The 10691-nt window shown below is 38.2% G+C and overlaps 1 pseudogene; it reads left to right on the forward strand.

Annotated features, from left to right (window-relative positions):
* The first annotated feature begins 1248 nt into the window (after nt 1–1248).
* Nucleotides 1249–7370, forward strand: LOC113284432 (annotated as a pseudogene).
* The last annotated feature ends 3321 nt before the right edge of the window (nt 7371–10691 follow it).

Below are 10691 nucleotides of genomic sequence, written 5' to 3' on the forward strand. Positions count from 1 at the left end.
CTTTTTTGTCATGTAGTTATAGCCCAGTTAAATCATATAGGCCCCAATTTAGCCAGGCATATTTTCGGTTCTGGCTTGGGGTAAAACCAAATCATACTGTAAGTCTGGGTCTAATGGTACGCCAAGATTCAAATTTCTCACCGGATCCACGTCACCAAAACACAACACCCGTCAACAGTGGGGATTCAAGATTCATTCTAGATGCGCTATTCCTAAATGCGTGTGGGAGAATACTTCCAAAGAATTTAATAGAGACGTGTACTTTGAGAGAGCAATAGACATGTACTTTGCTTACTTATGAGAGATGTGTACTTCGCATATCAGAGAGCAATAGACGTGTCAAGCACCAAAACATTGTAAACTGCTCTCCCCAACAACTTTTTGCTTTTTTTAGAATTTAATCTCCTAAATGTGCGGTTCCTAATCCTAAGTGCGTATAATACTTTTTTCACACGCTGTTTCAAACCGCTTGCCAGGATTATTTCCATCTTGAATCCAAACCACACGGATTACTCTCTAGGAAGCAAAGCAACTGTATCGCAAAAAACGAATAGTCTAGGATCTTGGACATGGTTAGACCTGGCCTAAGAACATTCATAGTGGGCGAGTAAACCTATTTATTTGGTAAAAAAGTAAGACACAGTGGAACGGACTATCGACTAAAACTCAGATTATAACCAAATCCCAGACTATATTTAGTCTGAGATCAAGACTAAACCCAAATATAGTCGAGCGGTCGTATACTGCACGCCCCACACCAGGCATGCTTTACATCTCCGTCCCATTTTTTTTTCTTTAGTGTGGGGCATGGTTTATACCTCCGCCCCATTCCTTTTTTTTTCCTCTTTATAGTGGGGCGGGCTTTATACCTCCACCCCATTTTTTGTTTCTTTTTTTTTCCTTCATTTTTGGAATCTCCCCCATCCGGCGAACGTATAGTCCACACTCCATCCCAGGCGAATGTATAGTGTACGCTCCACCAAATTTAGTCTTCTACCCGTAGCGTCACACACCAGATTAAACTCAAATTTGGTCGTTTTTTTTAGTCTTTGATCTTTGATTGTACTCGCACCACTGCAGTTGCTCTAACAATACGAAGTTTCGAGACCAAATTCCGTTGAGATTTGTATTAAAAAGCAAAAGAGCCAATAGGATTGAATATGTCCAATGACGGTGGTCAACGTACCAAGTCCACGAACCTTGATATCCTCGAACGAACAAACTACTACTCGAGTCCACCCAAAAATTCTTACTTCCTAGTATACTACTTTTTCAAATAAACACAGGGGAGGTTTCAGTTTGAGCGGTGGTGACGGTGGTGGTGGACAACCCCAGGTTATTACGTTTTGTCTGTGGCGGCGGCAACGGTAGTGGTGGCTCTATCAATGTCTCAGTGGTATTCAGGTGGTGATGGCGGTGGTGGTGAGGAAGGATTTAGGAGATTACTGTTTGTTGCAGGGAGTAGTGGTGGTGGTGGTGGTGGAACTAATGCCTGGCCGGCAACTATAGTTCCATTAGCTGATCTGCGATTAAGGTGTTACATAAATGAAGAGACAGCAGATATGCGACATTCAATAATGTTGGAATAGCAGTTGCAGTGACGGCCATGGCTGGTATTGCTTTGCCACCATCGTATACTCTCTTGTAGGTAATTAAGAAATTTACAATAAAATTTTTTATTAGGGATTTAATAGATTGAGAAGAATCAATCATAAACCTAATAAGTACTTATTTGAGATCCGATCTTGATATACTCCATTTTTTTACTGTTCCTTCTCTATTCCAATCTATATGATGAGGATTATGTATGTGTAATTCATTTTCAGGGGGCATCTAAGATCACCATGGTCGGTCAGTGGAAAGTTCAGTGATGGTGGGTGTGAGTTATTTCACTTCTTCCATATGCTGCTATGGTTTTGTTTGGCCATTTCTCCTTGGAGTGTAAGCATTTTTTAACCCCTGTGCTTCTTTGCTGTGCATTTCAAGATAGCTCTTTTGTCTTGCTGTTAGAATTACACAATGCTCGAAGGTTATAAAATTACATAGGGTAGTAGAACTTCCAACATATAAATTTGAGCTTAGGGAGAATTACTGTTCTATGGCATCTAAGTTATCAATGCTAGACGGTTTTACAAGGGTGGTAGAACTTCTGACATAAATCTGATTATATAGATGGTATTGAGCATTAGGAACATGTCTTGAATATTTGAGATCCCTAAATGAACGAGATTGGTTACAAGGTATAGGAAAGAGCTTGTCTTGTATATTATAGATCCCTAAATAGTGTGAATCATTCCAATCGTGATAGATCAGGGGGACTTTGTTTGTGCACTTCGCAGGGCCGTCTATATGTCCCCGGGACTCTTCAGTCCAGCAAAGTTATCCGGTACGCAGAAGGGTCCTAGTGACCTTGTTCGTGTGTTAGACTTTTTTTGGTATGATACTGAATACCGGAATGTCACGCGGGACTTTGTGCACTAATCTGAGCTACATTTGTTACTCGCCACTTGGTGTTTGTGCAGGCCCTGCTCCTGGCTTTTGTTTTTTTTTCTCCTCCGTATAATGTTATAATCCTGTCTTTAAATGGCAAGGTTTCTTTGCCTTACCTTTGTATGCCTATCTTTCTGCAGTTATGGCCTGAGCAGCACTCAAGAAGAAAGAGAGATCACTAGAAATCAGAAGAGGTAGAATAGTCTACTTCTTGTCTTATTCCTTTTATGTTTTGGTTCAGTGCTTCAGGTAGAATTGTGTGGTATTGTTAAAATGCTTTTTTGTATCCTCTGCCAGTTAATCTATATGATTTTGATTTGGGCTTCATTTTTCCATGGTGCAGAGAACAGTTTGAGAAGTTGTGGAACCAGTGCAAACATCTTTTAAAGTGCATCGGTGATGAGCATGTTAAACCAAAATGCAACCAATGTAATGGACAACAATGGGGACAATGAGAGTAGAAGATCCAGATTCACCTGCTTCAGAAGATGTGATTGCCAAGGAATCCTCCTCTGCCGTCAAAGAAAGCCCAGACTGTAAGGACTCACATGACCAGGTTCATGATCAATCCCTTCATTGTGCCTACTCAGACAACAATGAAAGTGGAATCACAAGCGTTGATGCCTAGATGATACAGAATCAGACTATTGAAGAACCTGAGAGTAGACAGACTTCTGCTGCTATTGACAGTAGGGATGAAAATGATCCTGATAAGCCAACTAATGGAAAGTCTTCACCCTCCAAAGCAGGCGGTTCGAAAGTCCACAGAGATGAAGACTTCGAGACACGGCAGAGAATCATGCGACTGGATGCTGTTAGGACCAATGGAGAATGGATTGTTTACTCTCCAACCTAGGCTGTTGTCCAAGGACAGGGAACACAGTCTTGCAGGGGCAGTGGGGTCGAAGGACTATGAGCACCTGGAACCCTGTATAGTCTTCCATGCAGCGCCTAGTTAGTTGCAATACTTGAAGTCCTAAGCACTCTATGATGACGAGATTGGGTATTCTCAGGGAATGAGGGACCTTTTGTCGCCTATAGCTGCCATTGTAGAGATGATTATGAGGCTTTTTGGTGGTTTGTGGGATTCAAGACGAAAGCCAGGCACAGCTTCAGGCTTGACGAAGTCGGAATTAGAAGGCATTTAAACACCGCTTTGAAGATTATTAAGTTCAAAGACTCTCATCTCTACAGACATCCATAGAAGATGCAGGCCGAAGACTGCATTTTTGTCTACAGGATGGTGGTAGTTCTTTTCAGACGAGAGCTTACATTTGAGCAAACATTATGTCTGTGGGAGGTGATGTAGAAACCCATTTCTGAATCGAACTTCTAAGCTCCATCTGGCTCAGACTACTTAAAACCCTAAAATATATATACTGATTGACCCTACAACCCCTTCAGAGATAAAGTGCATCAAGACCCCCAGAAGGATGAAAGGGAGACGGGTTTTGAGGCTTCAACTACGAAAAGGAGGAAATATGAGGAGGAACTCATGATTGATTGCATCTCAAACCGTGTAATTGATAACTTGTGCTTTCGCCAGAGAGAACTAGGACGGAACTTGGAGTTGCAGTATTGAGTTGATAATTTTTACGGAAGATTCTGCATAGCACGATCAACCAGCCCTGGCTATGAGTTGATACTGGTAACAGCGTGCAAGATTACGAATTATCCATTAAGTTATTGAACGTGTTAAGAATGTATGCAGCACTTGTGTGTTACTTCAACATTGTGTGTTTTGATTTGCTTACCTCAAGCTTGGATTCGGACTGAGTATTTACAATTAGCTTGTTTACTCAAAACAAGTAACTATTCGTTAAGTTGATTACCGAGACTTATCTTTGCATACAGAGTAGTAACTTTTCAACCTTATGTAGTTTACCTGAGACTTATCTTTTCAAATTCTTGTGTGAGCTCCTTTAGCATGTACTTGGTGTCTTACCTGTGTTAAATCCGGTTTAGGGAAACAAGTCTTGGACTTAAAATGGAACAGCTATTGCGAGCTATTCCTGGCCTAATTTTTCCTGTTGTAAGTTTATGTGAATAACAGCTACATTGCGGGCTACCAGTTTAGGTAACTTCTAACAAGAAAGTGACACATTGGGTCAGATATATCGCTTTATCTTCTTACGAGACTTCTAAGTTTTCCTGAAATGATTCTTGTGTAATGCATTACAATAACTGTTTTCCTTCCTGTTCTCTAATGTGGATACCCTTTTTTTCTTTTTGAAAAGCTTCAGCAGTCTGTAGGTTACAATTTACGAGTTCATCTATTTGCGTTTATATATTTATACTAAATGATGTGGTTCTGGTTGACAAACAACAGGAAAATTTTCAGCTGTAAGGAAAGCTCTTTAGCTGTTTCAAGTTGTCTCCACTCTCCAGGATAACTTCAGGACTGATGCCGCCACCTCTACTCCGTATAAAACGCCTGGTTCAATGCTTCGGGGCAGTGGTGTGCCTGGTGGCCAGGTTGACCAGTTTCCATCAAGGGGGTATCCACCTGAAACTCATTCATTGGATTATCATTCAAGGGGGTTTTCAGGATCTGAGGGTATTGGTGCGAGCCACAGAGAAGAGGATAGTGTTTAGGATGTTATGCCATCTTGACAAAGTTGGCAGTTTGATAGGGAAGGATGGATACAAAGCGACACTGGTGCTTCCATCAAGATTGCTGATGCAGAACCTGATTCAGATGAGAGAGTTGTCCTCGTATATGTATGTTATTCAAATTCATTTATGTTTTAGTACTTGTTTATTCAGTGGTGTGTTGTCATAACTGAGACCCTTATGGATAACTCTAGTTTCTTCGTACCTTTACCTGGACCATTCTTTAAATGAAACAGTAAATTAGATGTGTTAATATCATTTGGATTAACTGTCTCTTAAACTTTAATATAGATATCCTTTCACCGGATGACTAGATTCACTATACCCATCTCTCTGGATGTTCATTTGTCTTATTGCACGCTTAAGCTGGGTCTTCTGTAACATTATGAATGACTATTTTCTTTCTTGAACACTGAACTGTTCTTCCAGTCTTTTAATTTCATACTATTTATTTATTGCAGAATTCAGAACAGAGGCATTCTTCTGCACAGGATGCTGTTACTGGGGTGCAGTCTAGAATTGCAGAGGTTGGATTTGAAGCTGGTGCTGCAATTGTTGCGAGACTTTTAGTACCCTCACAACAGATATGCTGTCTGTTGGGTGAAGGTGGTAGTATTATTGCTGAAATGAGAAGATCCGCAGCCGCAGGTGCCTGCCAGTATACGTATTTTTGTGAAGGAGCAGGTTCCAAAATGTGACCCCGACGATGAAATTATGAAGGTATGTTTTAACTTCTTTTTTATACGTATGAACTTTCCAGTCTCTATTTTTTCGATATATTTTTTATATAAAACTATGTGATTGTTGTTTCTCAATTGGATACTGATGTATGAATTGGATTTTAAAAAACTGTTTTAGAAGACAACAGAATAGATCCCTTGTTATTTGGATTTTGCATTAAGCTAAACAGAACGAGGATGACATCTTTAGATGTTATTGCAATGAATTAGACATATTCAATGTCTACTATAAATATTTATGCTCAATACTGCTTTAGTATAACTACTAAATTCTGTGTAGGATATACTCGTTCTATCTGGTTCTTTGACTGCATGTGAACCAAGGTAAAACTAATTTAAGATTTTATTTGTAATTTGACTGGTATGCTTGTTCTGTTTGATACTTCTCAGGGGCAGACTGACTTGACACTACTTTAAACTTCTATCCAGATCCTAGATCACTACTTTGAATGCTCCCTCTAGGTTTTCACTCTTAGTTAAATGTCTATGATAGACAGAGTTTAGTTTTTTTTTTTCACTCGTGAAATCTGCTCTAACTTTTGAAAGGTGGATTTGTCATTTAATTGTACAGGAAACTAAAACCTGGCACTATTGGCAGGTAATCGGGAGTTTGCAAGCTGTTCTAGATGCTTTATTTTCATATTACCGGTAGTCTTCAGGAGACTTACTTTCCAACAAAATTACCTTATCCAAAGCGTGGTCCAGTGGCGGTTTGAAAGCCCACAGAGATGAAGACTCTGAGACATGGCAGCAATAATTCGACTGGATGCTGTGAGGACCAATGGAGAATGGATTGTTTACTCTCCAACCCAGGTTGCTGTGTCCAAGGACAGGGCACACAGTCTAGCAGTAGCAGTGGGGGTTAAAGGACTATGACCACCTGGAACCCAGAGTCTTTCATGCAGCGCGCCTATTTGCAATACTTGAAGCCTACACACTCTATGATAACGAGATTGGGTATTTTCAGGGAATGACCGACCTTTTGCCTCCTCTAGCTGCCATGGTAGAAGATGATTATGAGGCTTTTTGGCGCTTTGTGGGATTTATGAAGAAAGGCAGGCACAACTCCAGGCTCGACGAAGTCAGAATCAGAAGGCAGTTAAACACTGTTACGAAGATTATTAAGTTCAGAGACTCCCATCTCTAGTGAAGATGCAGGCTTGAGACTGCTTTTTTGTCTACAGGATGGTGGTAATTCTTTCCAGACAAGAGCTTACATTTGAGCAAGCAGTATGTCTGTGGGAGGTGATGTGGGCCCAGACCAGGCAGTTAGAATTGGAAGTAACTCGGCCTGCAGCTTACTGCAGCTTATCATAGAGTTGTACAGTAGCATGGATGGAATAATAAGAGAATGTAAAATCCTCATTAGGTTTGATCAGCAAATGCTTCACAGGAACATTAATATGTAGACCTGTATCAAAAGTAGTAAAACATGTGGTGGCTTGGATTTTGCACTAATGGTTCGTTCATGCCACAATGAAGCATCTTATAGCAGGAGGGGACGAACCTCAAAACGTCTTACAAACATAACATATATCTTGGGAAAACAAGTGCTTTCTTAGACCAAAATATTGAAAATAAAATATGTAACTGGGCCTGATGGCTTCCGAACTCCAACTGATTGCCCGCTAGTGATGATGATGAACTTCGAAACTTCTTCTGTCATTACCGTCATCAAAGTTAAGAGCATAACTTTGTGCATCGTACGTTGGATACATCCGTTTACTGTTAGTCCGTATTCCGTTGTTCTTGTTTCCGTTGCAGAAATTTCCGTTGTTCCAAATGAATGTTTTTTCCACTTTGGCTCTGATACTTTTAGTTTTTTAACTCTCTTGACAAACCAATTACTCTGATAATGAGACCTGTTTCTCACCAGTTTCATATCTGATTTAGCAGCAATACCCATTAACTTCCTTGCTTGTTTATTCCTCTGTTACGTGTTTCAGCCTCTGTTACACCCAACGATATATTGATTTGTGAGAGTTTGAAACAGAACTTGGGGCTTATATTTATAGGCCCAAGGTTTGATAAGAAAAGGAAACTTCTTGCCATAGGAAGGAGTTTCTATTTTTAATACCTCTGGGCTGAAATTTTGCGATATCTTGGGAATTTAGTAGGGGTGAGACGGCGACGAAGCAGAACCGGACCGTTGACAACCTAGAAAATAAAAAAAAAAAAAAAAAAAAAAAAAAAAAAAAAAAAAGTGGGCGCCTTAGTTTAAGTCACAGTGCTTCTATGATAACCTAGTAAGTGTCTTCCTGTTAAAAAAATAGTACGTTCTTTCAGCGTCGAAGCTAGAAACTAAATTAAGGGAAACCAAAATCTTGTTAGAATAAGCAAGAAATCAACATTAGGCTTGGAGGAAATTTTGGGCTGGAGAATTTAGGCTTGGAAGCCCAATATGTAGGGTAGCCAGTTACACCTTTGTTATTAGCTAAATTCGCCACTACATTCTTTTCTGGAAGGTTTTCTAGTAAAAGTTTTAAATACTCTTGTGACCGAGTAATTTTTTAGGGACCACTCAAAATTTGAGAGGCCATTCCTCACGGTTTTACTAGGTAATTTAAGAAGTGAAAATGAGAACTCCATAACCATATATTTATGATAATGGCTAAAAATGTTTATTTTATTTACTTTTACTTTTCTATTTATCTTTAATTCTTTTTTTAAAATTTTATTGAATTTTGTTTGTTGGGTTCACTAGGGGAAAAAATTCAGCTGAACCTCAAAATATTCTTCTAACACGAAGAACAAATTGAAGTTAGGCTAGGAAAAAAAGTCCAGCCGAATTTGAGTACGGCTAAAAGTGAAAAATTGACTTGGTCGAACCTCAATTTGTTCTATGCATACATAGAATATTTTTTTATTGAAGTTGATATATAAAAATAATCGACCCAGACAAACCTCAATTCGTTCCTAGTATGCTAAGTACATATTGAAGTCCGGCTATAAAATATTAAAAAAAAACCGAACCCCGAAAAATGCGTATATAATTATTTTTTTGGAAACAATAGTTCAATAGTTTATAAATTTGATGTTATTAAGATACCCCTTATCTGGATGGCGTAATAACTTAATAGTCACCTCAAAAACACCATGAGTATTTGGGATTGAATATGTGGCCCATCGGTTTTCGTATGAGTAGGTGTGACACCGTACACTAATGGATTGGATAATGATCCTGAGATATAAAATATGTTGGCATTCACATCTATTAAGTTAATAGTTATTATTTTTCGGTAAGGTCGTCACTATTGTCGATATTAGTTATTTAGTTGAGGTACTAGTATATAAAAATTTTGACGTTATTAGATAAAATAAGAAATGCTATTATCAAATGAAATTTATGAGTTTTTTTAACTAGTACTTGATGATGAGAGACTAAAATAAGCTTTAATAAAAGTTGCTTGTATTTGAGTTAATATTAGAAATTATGGTAATGATAATGGCATTTTAAGTCATTTTTGTTAATTTTATCTTGTACATTTAATTATAGAAGAAATCTATTAAATCATCTGCATCCAATTTATCGGGTGGTCGGAAGAGGATGTTAAAATTGAAATCCATCGTACATTAGATTGAATGTGGATGAAACAAAAACTGGATCAGACTGGACCGTGCTCACCCCTAATAGTCCCCATAAAATCATCGTACGAAAGCGTAACAAAATTAAGTTTCCAGACCCAGTCGCATTTGGGCTTGATGTCTGTTACTAAGGTTAATCACTGAAATCAGCTGACAGACTCTCCGGTGATATCAGTCATAGGGGTGTACATGGTTCAGATTGGACCGATTTTATCATCATCTGCACCAATACTTAATGGGTTTCAAGTTTAGCATCCACATATGGTCTGAAATCCCAATTTGCATCCAGTGAATGCACAGATGGACGAATTGGATGTGGATTAAGCACAACAATAACATAACAAATTATCATTACAAGGGTCTGTTTTATTTCTGCCTCTCAATTTCAAGCGCTAAAAGTCCGATGAAAATAAATGACGATAAAATGAGATGAATATATAGTGGATTATATATAACAAATATTAATCTACGGCTGTATTTTATGAATATTCCGTATATCCAATATAATGGGTGATGGTACGGGTGTCCAATATCTAATAACGTGTCAGTGTCCTAGTTTTTTATGAGTTTGTCTTTCTCCGCGTCACCGTGTCCACTTTAGTGCTATCAGTCTGCGACAATACCAACATTTTAAGTAATTAAAAAAGAAAAGGAAAAAATAGAAGAAAAAATTGCATAAAAAGATAAGATCCTAATATAAACTATTGTTCTGGTCAAATCAGTTTTAATCCATTGTCATTTCTTCAAATATATTATCTTTTGATCTTTATAGGACTAAAGTTTTGTTAAAATCAAAATTGGTTATTGTTTATGCCAAAAATAATCAATCATTCGTATCTTTCCATTATCTACAACTTTAGGGGTGAATATTGGAGACCGGATCCGCGGATACAACCCAGCACATCCAATTATTTAGCGGGTGGATGTCCGACCCGTACATTAATGAACTGGATTTGGATATTGTTTGTGGGATCTAATAGATTTTGGATTAGGCACATAATTGTCTTAAAAATTCGTTGGACACTCATATTTGTTACACTGAATATACAGAATTTTCGTAAAATATGAGGTTAGTTTTAGTAACATTTCGCGAACTAAAACACAAAAACGTGATTTTATACCTATTTGAGTCATGTTTTTTTATGTTTTATCTTCTAGGCAAGATGGTTATTCTTCCACACAATCTATTGTCGTATTTTAGTTCCAAAGTATGTGATGCTTTTTATTCCTTCCTAAGTCAGGTTGTAATTAATCTTATTGTAT

Source organism: Papaver somniferum, chromosome 5 (assembly GCF_003573695.1).
Source record: "Papaver somniferum cultivar HN1 chromosome 5, ASM357369v1, whole genome shotgun sequence".
Classification (NCBI taxonomy): domain Eukaryota; kingdom Viridiplantae; phylum Streptophyta; class Magnoliopsida; order Ranunculales; family Papaveraceae; genus Papaver; species Papaver somniferum.